We start from the raw sequence: 13017 nt of genomic DNA on the forward strand, positions 1-13017 counted from the left end.
ACCCAGGCGCCTCTACCTTAATTTCTAATGTAGTATATGCTTATTATTACCTCTGATTATGAGAGAACTATTCAGTTATGGTGACTCTATCTGATAAGGCTGGTAAGTACACACATACATTTTGAGAAAGATTTTTACTATAAGGCTTGGGAATTAAAATATTCTAAATTGACCAGGAAAACATAATTAATAAAGAAACCATTTTCCTAGGGCATTCTGAATCATCGCGGTTATTGTTATATGTGCCATTCAAATGTCCATAGGGAGGATCATATTATGCTGACAGAGTAAATGGAAAGCTACGTAGAACATTGAAATGCTTTTTATTTTAGAGAACATAGATATCCTGTAATTTTTAAATGACATCTCCACTCTAAGTAAATCAAGGCAAAATTAAATGAATCATAAATGAACTAAGTGAACAAGCTCCAGACAACATCAGTGAGGTTTGTCCAGGTCCTACTGTTATGAGGAAGAGGAGACGATATTCAGTTATATTGGCAGATAAATAGACAAAGTGATTGGTAGCATTTGCTTATTATTTCTCTATTCCTGAAATATTTATTTTACATGATGTGGGGTCAACCATCTTCAAGGAAGTCCAGTGCAGCTACCATTCCGAATGGTTTCCCTTACAGAGACTGTCAGGGTTTTAAAATTAAAATGGAAAGTATTGAATTGGTTTGGCAGCTTCCATCACAAAAGTGTGATTTTATCTGCTTTCTGTTCCTGAAGCCTGCTTTTGAGTAATTTCCTGTAGTCTCAGTGTACTTTTGCTGAAGTTTCATGGTGAATTTTTTTTCCTGATTTCTTAGTATATTTAGAGTGATGATGATTTAGATATATTCTTCAGCTGAGGAATCCTACACGTACCCACTTGCAAGAAATTAGTCCCTAAACTTGGTGGGAACCCTATTTCCTTTGCCCAACCCTTGCCCTATTCCTGGCTTCCTTGCTGTTAACCGTGAAGTAAGATTTTAAAATTATATGTGATTATATGTATGATTATATAATATAAAATTATATATAAGTTGTAAGCATTGTATTAGTTGTGTTGCGTTTATGTAATATATTAAAGAAGTCAGATTGTTTCTTAAGGGATAAGAATGTCTAGTTTTTTAATTTATTGAGCTGTAAGTCACACATCATAAAATTCATCCTTTTGAAGTATACAATTAGTGGTTTTTAGTATATCCACAAGATTGTGCAAGTGTCACCATGATCTAATTCTGGAACATTTTCATCCCCTTCACAAGAAATCCTGTACCCCTTAGACTCTTTCCCGTCTAAAATTTCACTTAATCCAGGAAGTAGCAGAGAGTTTTTCATGTAAGAGGATAACGGCTAGGATAAAAACAAAGGTCGCTTAGCACCACTTACGGTAAAAGCTGTCATATCTAGCTCTCCCATTGTACGTTACCTAGCATTTCTGTGAATCTGTTAATCTTCCACAATTAAAACAAGAAAGGTTGTCTTCACAATGATAATCCTAAGAGTTTAGAAGATTTTGATGTGTTTTATAGTGGAAGAAAAATTGACCATGTTCAATATATGTTTAGTGTTACATTCAAGTATAAAATACATACATATGCATATACGTTTGTGTATATATACATAAATGACATTTGATTAATCAGAATAGCTGGTTATGTAAAGTTCCTCATTTTATGACATCACAGAATACTGTTTGTCTCCTTTTCTGCTGCAATCTGGGACTCTACAGTACTTTGTGACTCAAACAAGTGTGTAGGACCTAACAGTCTTGTTTAAATGTGATATTATAAAAAAGCTTAACAGCTACAAAAGAATTTTTTTTCTGGGATATTTTATTATGACCATGATTGCTCAGAAAAGGAGTAATCTAATAAACTTCTGCAAAGCACACTGGGTACTTACTATTTTGTGGAATGGAGGAAAATGGCCATTGTAAGCACTACTAGTTTCTATGTAGCCTAATTTTGGTCCTCAATTAATACCCAGTTGAGCATTGACTCTATGCATGACCCTGTCATGTGTGCTATGGCAAACTGAGAATTTAACTGAAAATGAGGAGGGCTAGTCTGTTAATTGTAAGCATCAGCTTCTAACCTTACAGGCGGTATTTGAAAATGAGTTCTCCTGGAGTCTAATTGAGTTTTTTTTACAGCAGTTTCCTAATCATCAGAACCAGCTGCAAAGGACAAGGTTAAATTAATTTTTTTCTGTCATGCAACCACAAATTAGTATGACTGATGTTTCCTTTGGTCAAACAGGTAGATTGTTTACGTATTCAGTGACAAGATAATTTGTTTTGCCATTTAGCTATCTTTTGTCATTTAGCCATTAACAACTTAGCATGGTTTCCCCTGTGATACCATAGCAGCTACTTTTTCAGTGGTTGAACTGGTGTTCCGTAAGCAATTCAAGTGACCAGACAAAACATGGTTTCAGAGATGCAGGGTGCCTAGGTGGCTCAGCCGGTTGAGCATCCAACTTCGGCGCAGGTCATGATCTCACAGTTCATGCGTTTGAGTCCGCATCAGGCTCTGTGCTGACAGCTCAGAGCCTGGAGCCTGCTTCAGATTCTGTGTCTCCCTCTCTCTCTGCTCTTCCCCTGCTCATGCTCTGTCTCTCTTTAAAAAAAATAAAAAAAAAAAGAGTACCAAATGCAATTTGCTGTGGTCAAATTTAAAGCTAAAGTGTGGCCTCTGATAAAAAATGGTTTGGAAATGAAAGAGAAAATCTGGAAATTCCAACAGAGAATGGATAGAAGCAATCTTTATTGTTGAAAGGCCAACAGAGAGATGAAAACTGTTTTCATTGAACAGTTATATTTTTCAAAAGAAGGTATTTTAAAAATAATATTTATCTTAGATAGTTTGACTTGTTTCTATAGTATCTGTGTTGAGTCTACGCTTTGTCATATAATCTATTATGTTTAGAGGATTTGCCTGATTATTGATTGGATCTGATTGATAGCCCAGATGTATTAATTGATTGCTCATGAACTGACCATGTTATCCAAAGTAACCAGATCAGCTTTGGGTGGTGGGGATGGGTGGAGAATTTTATATAGAATTGACCTGAATATCTGTCACTATATTTGTCCAGAAACATTGAAGAAGATTTTGCATATAGAATTTGCAGTATAGGAAACAATGTCAAAGTATTCCTGACCAGTAAATCTATGAATTAAAAAATTCTAAGACTAGGATGGTTAACAAAGAAAGGCACTGTCTCTTGAGAAATAATCCTGATTTCAAGATTTTATCCTCTAATTTGCCAATTAGAAGTCTAAACCACTTGAGAAATTATTGTTTTTCATTTTAACCTACTCGGCATTTCAACAAGCTCAACAAACTTGCAATTGCCCAAGAAACCAATTGCAGTAAACATGGTATATTATAGAAGCTTCTGTCAAAAGAGCATTAAATATGTATATAGGATACTGGGAAAGAAGTTACTAGAATTGGAAAGATATTAATGGTAATTAGCATGATTACCAAAATGAAGTTTTGGTGACATTACCAAATAGTTCTGAAATCAACTGGTAGTTTATTTTCACCAAAGCTTAGATGGGGGTAATTGGCCAATGTGATGGTCTATAGATCATCATGTGGTTTTTTATAATTAGGGTTTACATATAGTGTTTTAAACAAATCAGGATAATTTTGAGCATGGAAGGTGGCACTATTAACACTTAATGTTGGGACATCAAGTATACATTGGGATTGCCCCAAACATTTAATTTGATTATATAACTTAAATATTACAACTGAAAATCAGTGATACTGTTGATAGTTCAGTATTAAATTTATTTGTGAAGAATCAGTTTTAATGATAGCATACAATAGTCCTATATATATTCCCATAGTCAGAGATATGCATTGTCTAAAGTGAGAAGCAGGAGACCTGGTGGAGTGCTGAGAGGTATGTTGAGATAAGAGTGGACTAAAATAGGAAGAGGGAAAGACTTTTCTACTAGTGGCTTGCTAGAACCAGAACATATTAGGATGAAACTTATCTCTATCTCCAAATCCCCTTGTTACATGTAATAAATAGCATTTTTTCCAAAGCTCTACCCAGATTAAATTTAAGGATGACCTGTATGGAGTGAATTGGGCTAAGTCCTGTCCTTTTGTGTCAATAGGCATCTTATCATTATTAATTGAATGGATCATTTGTGTTCCTAATGAGCTCTTTTTGCTGTCACCTTCCTTTCTCCCCTTATAGCTTTGAACAGAATGAGAAGGCAAGTGATATTTAAATATGTTCACATGGGGCTTATGTTAAACAATACACTTCTTTCCCAATTTTGGTCAGAAGGATTCAAATTTTAAGCCAGCTTTGTAGTTGTGATGGTATAGCTTCTTTTCTTTTCAGCAAATATTCACTTCCGTCCACATCTTTCTGTGGTATACTCCTTTTTTTGATTTTGGGCTCAGCCATGTGACTAGCTTTGGTCAGTGCAGTGTTAGTAGACATAAAGTAGACATAAAAGAAAGGCTTAGTGGTGGAGCTTGTTCTTTTGCCATTGTCATGAGAAGAGCTTTCTCCAGGTAACTGCTTCCTTTTCAACTTAGGTCCCAGAATGTGTGTGTGTGTGTGTGTGTGTGTGTGTGTGTGTGTGTGAACGCCCTAGAATGTGTATATACATTAGTTATAGATCTGAACCCAATCTGCACTAGAGATTCAAGCCCAACTGCATCCTCTCAATTGTGCCTAGCCAAGATCAGTCCATTGGTGGCCAACCTGAAGACTCCTGAGCATGAGAACAAATGCTTATTGTTATATTCTGCTGAGTTTGGGGGTGGGTTGTTAATTAGCATTATTGAGGGAGCAACTAATACAGTAGTACCTTGGTATCACTTTAATTCTCATATTAAAGAAGCTTCAGGCATTTGACTCTTGTTTTGTTTTCTGTGGTCATTCTAAGAATGGCAGGTGCTATTAAACCTCCTCAAGTACTCCTAGAGACTCTCTGCAAACACTTCTCATATATACCACGTAATATTGCCAAACAACTCATCAATTCAAGTACCATCTAAAGGTCTTGATACTTAAGACCCAATCTTCATCTAAATTATCATTATTAATTCCTCTTCCTTCCTGAATGTTTAACTTGAAAAATATTGGGAGGAAAACAAGCATTTGTTAAGAAATCATTGAATAAATACCAAATAGGGGAATTAGAGGTAATCAAGGTTCTTAACTTGAGATATCTTGAAGGGCCTGTTCGTAAGTAAAGTGGAGAAAGCTTCTAATCCTGTAGGGCTACCATCACTTGAGCCCTTGAGTAATTAGCTACATAGCCTCAAACAACACATTCCAACCCTATAACTCACTGGCCTTGTTAGTGAAATGAAGAGGTTGGACTCAGAGCTCTTTGAGAGTCCATCCATTCTAAAGATCTATGTTTGCATTTTTACAAGTGTGGTCTAGGATCACTTGCATCAAAAATGCGTGAAGTATTTGGTAAATTAGTATCTTGGACTCTAAGGCAAGTTAACATTTAGGTAGCTTTATGTTCTTGGTTCAAACTGTGAGGAATTTTAAATATCCATAGATAGAAAGGAACATATAATTTTCATCAAAAAAAACATTTTTAAAGCTCTTTCTTCTGTGCCATCAGAGGAAATTACAAAGCAAAAGATTTGTTTTCTGATCTCAGGAAGCATGTGGTGTAATGGACGTGTTGAAGAAAATCCACGACTCTTTGGAGACCATGCTCTGAGGAAAGAAAAGTCCTAAAACCCGGTGTTTGGTTTATTCATTTGAGTTCCTTTTTCATATATCTGATACATTTTTTTTTTTTTTACTCATTATTCACTCAGCAGTGAGCATTTCTTGTGCACCTATAGGGTGCCTTTTTGTTGGGATAAGGGAGTTGAATAAGAGGTGATTCTTTCTCCCAAGAGCTAATAGTTTAATGTGAAAAGTATGAAGGAAGGCAGGAGGTAACAGAAGTTTGTTATCTGGGCTGTGGGAGGAGAAGGAGATCTTAATGTCTGTTTGGGCAGGTGGAGTGGGAGGAGAGATGGGGTTAAGAACTATTCCTCAGAGGACATGATGCTTCAGTTGAGTTTGAAGAATGAGCAGGAGCAATATAAATGTGAGGGGCCAGCCTGAAAGGGAATTTTTATAGAAGGGTTACTATGCATGGGGCTAGGGACTGAAACAAGAATGTGCATGGGCAGTGCAGAGAACTGCAGTTCAGTATGGCTTGAGCTTACTGTACATGAGGTGGTAAAAGACAAGACTGGGTGTGCTCTGGGGTGGGAGTAAGCCTGCTAATTGAGAGGAATTGATTTTTTTTTTAAAACAAAAGAATAAAAGGTGAATGATTTCTTCTGTGGCCTGATATCTGCTTTTCTGTAGGAAAGTCTCCTTAATATTTGTTCACTAGTACATGTAGACAAGCCAAATGGCAAGGGTATGCCTAGTTTTAATTTCTATCTCCCTGGTAGTCTATAATAAAGAGTTGTAGGAGGTTGGGAGTGGATGATCATGGGGGAGATGAAATAAAGAGAAAATAAAAACTAAAGGATCATAATAGGAAAAAGGAGGTCCTCCTGAAAACCATAAGGAAGGAATATTCTCTATGATAGAAGAATACAATTTATTTTTTAGTCTATGAAATAAATTGATAACTTTAGATTAACAAAGAAGATTGTAATATAATAAAACATTTCCCCAGAAGTTGCTCTAATTTGTGCATAATAGTGCTATAGAATGTGGTGTATTCTATACAATATGAGTTGATTCATGTATACTATTGCAATTAAGAGTTGTATTTGAAAGGCACATAAAGAATTCATCTGTGTTGAGTTGTTAGGAGAAGTTTAGCAAAATATGTCACACCAAATATATTACTTGTGGTACTTGCTTTGCATTTACTATTCAAGAACTGAGTGTAGACTCATTTATATGTGGAATCTAACAACCAAAACAAATGAACAAACAAAAACAGCAGGAGCAGCCCCATATATACAGACAAGAAACTAATGGTTGCCAGAGGAGGGGAGGGGGGGTGCTGGGCAAAATGGGTGAAGAGGAGTGAGGGCAAAGTAGGTGAAAAGTCTTCTAGTTATGGAATGAATACATCAATAGTCAGTAGTATTGTAATAGCTTTGTATTGTGACAGATGGTAGCTATACTTGTGAACATAGCATAATGTATAGAGCTGTCATGTCACTAATGTACACCTGAAACTAATGTAACATTGTGTGTCAGCTATACTCCAATTAAAAGAAATAAGTAAGTAAATAAATGCTATTGACTGCAAGAAAATAACGTCTACTGTATAGCCTTTCTTTTCCTACTGCTCTTTATGTTTCAGGCAATAAGGCAATGAATAGAAAAGAAAGAATATGGAAAAAAAAAAGAACTGAGCGTGGGTAACCTGACCCCTCTTTGTATGTGAAATTAAGGCCCATGAAGGTAAAGGAGGCAAGATCAGGAACAGGCAAGATCAGGAAGAGGCAAGATCAGGATTAGAACCCAGGTCACCTAACCCAGAGTCTAATTCTCCTTATATCATGCCCCTGCTCTTCTTACCCAAAAACTCTCAACACCATTTCATCTAGCAAATAGTTTGGAGCATCCATTCTGTGCCAGATACCGTCCAAGTGACAGTTATTATGTCATGCACGATAAACACATGTTACCTGTTTCACTAGAATTTCCCATATTTTTATTGTGTCTGATCAGATAATAGTTGTTTAATTTATCCTGCTCAGAAACCATGTTAATATAGAGCAGACTTCATTTCTGCCTGGGCAGGCTATAAACTGTAATCCTCAATTAAGATTTTACTGTTAAATATTTTTAATTAATATGATCTAGTGTGGAATGGAATAGAATATAACAGAATGTTTATAAATCAACAGCGTGTTCATTGTTAGGGCTTTTGTCACATGTAATTGAAGCTGATTTTGATATGAAGAAAAGGCCAGCTTTCTGCCTTTTTGTATTGTGTGAGCATTATAATAAAAAGCATGGAACATAATGAAATTATGTACTTTCTGACCCCAAGGAGTTTCAGTTGACTTAGGAGATAATATTCACTTATAAAATGCAGATTGTTAAATTAGTAAGTTGGATATGTTAAGTGATAAGTCATAATTATAGGCACTAGATTGTAAATTTCATCCAGGCAGAAACCGTATCTGTCCTGTTTACCACCCTGAATCTAAATAATGTCTGATATAGAATAGGTGGACCTCATAACAGTTTTTAAAGAAGTAATTGAATAAATGTATAAGCAACTGTATCAGTAAACTGAAGGAGTTCAAAGAAGAGAGAGGGAGACAGGCTGAGAAAGAGATTGAGGTTGAGAGAGCAGTGGAATGATCAGAAAAGGCTTAAGGACAGGTAAAGCTTATTAAAAATGGTTACTTTGGCAATAGAGTAACATTGATTTAAAAATTTCCTTCTTTATATATGTTTGTATTTTAAAAGTTTTTAAAATAATTTTTTAATGTTTATTTATATTTGAGAGAGAGAGCATGAGTGAGGTAGGGAGAGAGAGAGACAGAGAGAGAGACAGAGAGACAGAGAGACAGAGAGATAGACACAGAATCTGAAGCAGGCTCCAGGCTCTGAGCTGTCAGCACAGAGCCCAACACAGGGCTTGAACTCACAGACTGTGAGATCATGACCTGAGCCAAAGTCAGATGCTCAACTGCCTAAGCCACCCAGGCATCCCTAAAAGTTTTAATACTGAACATGTATTTAATGCTAATAAAATTTATTATTTAAAAAAAATATTGGTCCTGAACAAGAGCTGTGAAGATGAATAGGATTTGGGTAAAGAAGAGAAAGGAGAGAATTTCGGGTGGGATGCATGGTAGTAGACAAAATACAGAAATGGAAAAGGACAATGTATGTTCGGAAGGGGTGACCAGAGGGGAGAGAAGTGGGAGACATGGCAGCTAAGCTTTGATGGGGCAATTACTGCACCAGAGTCTACTTTAATTCATGCCATAGGTACCATCTGTGCAGATTAATTTCAAGACCTGAGACATGTCCTGGTTCTCTATAAGTTACCCCTGTCTGTGGACTGATTTCTGAAAAATGTGGAGATTAATTTTAATAGTTTAAATCTCATTATCATAAAATGAATGTCTTTTAGATTTGTCTTCTTGGTATAAGTTGTTTCAATTGTAACATGAATGAAGAATATGAGAGCAGAGGCTGGTAATTGTATGGGCCAAGGAAACATGAAAGCAAAGAAAACATGAAGTCATTGCTGGGTAGGAAAAGGATCCAAAAAAGAGGGCGAGGGATCATGCATAAATTGCCTCTTTACATTGTAGTCCTGTCCTGAGACGTTGGTAGCAGGAAAGGTCAACAGTGGTGGAAATGGAAGGTTGATTGGAAGGGCACATGGGCTCATTTTGTATATAGGTTCTCCAGAGATTCATCTGCTTCACTCCTTTGGAATGTAACATCTAATTTCTTTATTGTTGGCTTTGACCTTCTTGGTTTCTTGGAAGAAACTCGGCGTCTGTACTCAGGTATAGCTGTGACTACAGAGACAGCTCTGATGCTTACTCATTTTATGATGATGGGCAAGCTCTATAACATATGTGAGCTTCAGTTTTCCCATATCTAGTAACGGGATAGTACCCTTCACTGGTAGGGTTTTGTATGAGTGAAATAATATATCAGAAGTGCCTTACACGTAATGATTACTGTTTTCCTTTTCCCCTTCTGAGGTTGGCTTCTGTAAGCTTATTTCACCTTGGAGATTTGTTTTTCCTTTACTGCTTCAGCTTGTTGAGAATTCATGACCATTAAAAAAGATCATTTACAGGACCACAGCCCATAAAATGTGCCTTTTAAACAATATGCATTAGGAAATATCAATCACTTCATGTTCTAACCAAACAACCATCAGAAATATTGTATGTGACAAAGCATTTTTCCCCTTTGCTAGGCAACAATCCGTTATGTTTTACATTTACATTCAGTACAAATAGACTTGCTACTTCTTAGTGCAATCACTGAATGCTACAAACCAGGATTTATTATCTTCCTGCTCTCTGCACACTGGGTTTCTTTAGCATTTTATAGATGACTGTTGCAGTCTAACTTCAATTGTAGTCCAGCTACAGCCTGTCCAGGTGGTGGATTTTCTTGTATTGTTGGTACTTCATTTCATGAAATAAAATGGCTTTAAGTGGCAGGAAGAGTGACCTGAGGCCTCTCCTCATGTCTGCAGAGCAAGCTGTAGCTAGTGTATAGGTACTGAATAAAGTATCCTCATCTGGTCCATTCGGAATCAGGAAGTCTTAGGTCACTGCAGTCCAGAAAAGTTCCAGTTCCCCTGAGCTTTCAGTCCATTGGAACAGATAGCCTGGTGTGAACCAGCAGTCTGGTCTCAGATGCTGGAAGGAAATTTTAAATGTAAATCAGGTCATGTGATTCCCTTGGTTAAATTCTTTCAGTGGCTTTTCATTGTATTCCTGACTCCCTACAAGGAGAGTAAAATCCAACTCTTTACGAAGGCTTACAAGACCCTACTTAGTCTGTTCCTGGTTATTTTTCTGTTATCATCCCTAACTGTTCTCCTCCTCTCTCACTAAATCAACTCACTCAGAGCGTCTTTCTGTTCCATGAATGTATCAGATTCATTCCACCTTAGGATGATACTTCCTGTTTTCTCTGCCTACAATATTGAATCCATGAGCTCCTCCTTCCTGTTGTTCAATCTTAGTTCAATGTCATTTCCTTTGAGAGCTGTTTCTGACTCCCAGGCTAATCTACTCTCCAGCACATCCCTGTGTTTTATTTACTTCACAGCACTGAGTACTTTCTGAAATAATATTACCTATGTTTTAACTTGTTTATTATAAATGTCCCTTTGCAGAAAGTAAGCTCCATAATAGTATGGGACTTGTCTTGTGTTGTTTGCTGCTGCATCACTACTGCTTATAATGCTGCCTGGCCCATAGTGAGGTGCTTAATACATATTTAAATAAATGAGTTGTGGATATAAAAACACAGAAATGGAAAACAGTCAGAAGTGAGGTTTGAACTAACATTATATTCATAGATAAGCAATTCATATTCTTTCCTTAGTTATTAACGATTTGTGAATGGGAGCAACCTACAAATTATGTAAATAGAAGATTTCAAGTTTGTTTTCCCTCTCCCTGAATAGGAACACTGGTCAGTGTTCCCGCAAAGTAAGATTGTACATGTATACACCCAGTTTCTAAGTGGTTTAGATCCCACTTTTGGTATCCATATCATGTTGGTCTAGACTCGCTCCCAGAAAATCCCAGGCAAGTGCACTTGAATTAGGGACCCCAAATAAAGATCTTATTACTGTTAAGACTCACAGTTCTTTGTTAAGATATTCGGGACCTGATGGCAATAGTAATTTTCTAAATCTTTAGGTTATGTCAGTAAGAACTCTTTTTGAAGGTGAGCTTTAAGTCTGTTGTATGAATTGGAGTTGTCTAATTTTAAACATTAAGTATGCCTTCAGTAAGGCATAGGCTTCTTCAGTGAAAGTGACTATCCTGGGGCGCCTGGGTGGCTCAGTCAGTTAAGCAGCTGACTTCAGCTCATGCCATGATCTCATGGTTCATGGATTTGAGCCCTGCGTGGGGCTCTGTGTGGACAGCTCAGAGCCTGGAGCCTGCCTCAGCTTCTGTGTCTCCCTCTCTCTCTGCCCCTCCCCTGCTCACACTCTGTCTCTCTCTCTTCAAAAAATAAATAAATATTTTTAAAAAATTTTAAAAAGTAACTATCCTGGGCATAAGTTACTGGCATGATTTATTCTGCAAATGGGTGAGGGGAATTAAGAACTCGTTCCCAAGATTGCTGTCACTAAGCCTTCAGGGGTAGCAATGAAAGAAGTAGGCAGATGGCTGCTGTATCCCTAATGGAAATACCATTGCAACAGACTTCCTGAGTTCTCCGTCTTCCTAGCTTGTCTCTTTACTCTGTCTGACTGCAGAAAAGACCTAACAGAGGCCTATTCTTTCATGATAAAGGCCTACAGGAAAGATTAAAATTCTTTATTAAAAGGGAACAACAGAAAGTCTCATTTGATGTTTACCCACTGTGGAAATGGAATTAACTTTATTCTGTAGATTTCACAGAGAATAAAGAAGATGACATATGTATAGAGAGTTGCCATTCCCATTTAGAAGGCTTAATTTAACAAAAATGAGACTGCATTTTTAAAAATTGACTTCTTAAAATAGATTAAGAATCTGGAATGAGCATTTGATGGAACATAACATTTGCTTGTGGCTGATATATATGCATATCAAGATCACTGAAATCCAAACTAAACTACTAAAGACAATTCTTCAGGGATGTTTTAATTTCACAAACCTACGTGATTATTATGAGTTTTGTCTGCACTGTAAGGGGTAAACATCAATTCTTCTTTTTTTTTTTTTCTTCTTGAACTATCAGGGTTTTAGTAATGCATTTTAACTTAAGATCAGGTGCGATCATTCCAATATAATTAGGTCTGGTGACTCTCAAAGCTATTTGGGGATTAAACTTTAAATGTTATGCGGCATTAAGAATAATGGATTGTTGAGTTTCATTTGTATTCCCTTGCTATTTTTTTTCATCAGTGAACAACGGAGATTTTCTAACCTACTTTTATTCCATTTCAGCAGGATTTATGTTTTCAGAACAAGAGTTAAAGAATGGAACTCACAGACTTAATTTGAAAGATGCATTAATTTGATGCATTAGGAAAAAAATGTAAAAGACCAGATATTCTATCTTTACTACCTGTAATTCATCTTTTTTGTCCTAAAAAATCAAAGTATTTTTGGTAGGTAATTTTATTTTTATCTTTAATTTTATAAATTGAATACTTAATATGAAGTTTGTAAGTTACTCCTAAAGCCTCTTTTTATTCTTAAAATGGACTGGTTAGTCCATTACTTGGATGGTTATTTGGATGATGGCTTTGATTTGGAGAAATTGATAATGGTATGTCCCCACTCTCCCTCTAGACTTCCTCACCCTGAGGTGGAAAAGTTACAAATACTGTGATGT

The sequence above is a fragment of the Prionailurus viverrinus genome, chromosome A3 (assembly GCF_022837055.1).
Source record: "Prionailurus viverrinus isolate Anna chromosome A3, UM_Priviv_1.0, whole genome shotgun sequence".
Classification (NCBI taxonomy): Eukaryota; Metazoa; Chordata; class Mammalia; order Carnivora; family Felidae; genus Prionailurus; species Prionailurus viverrinus.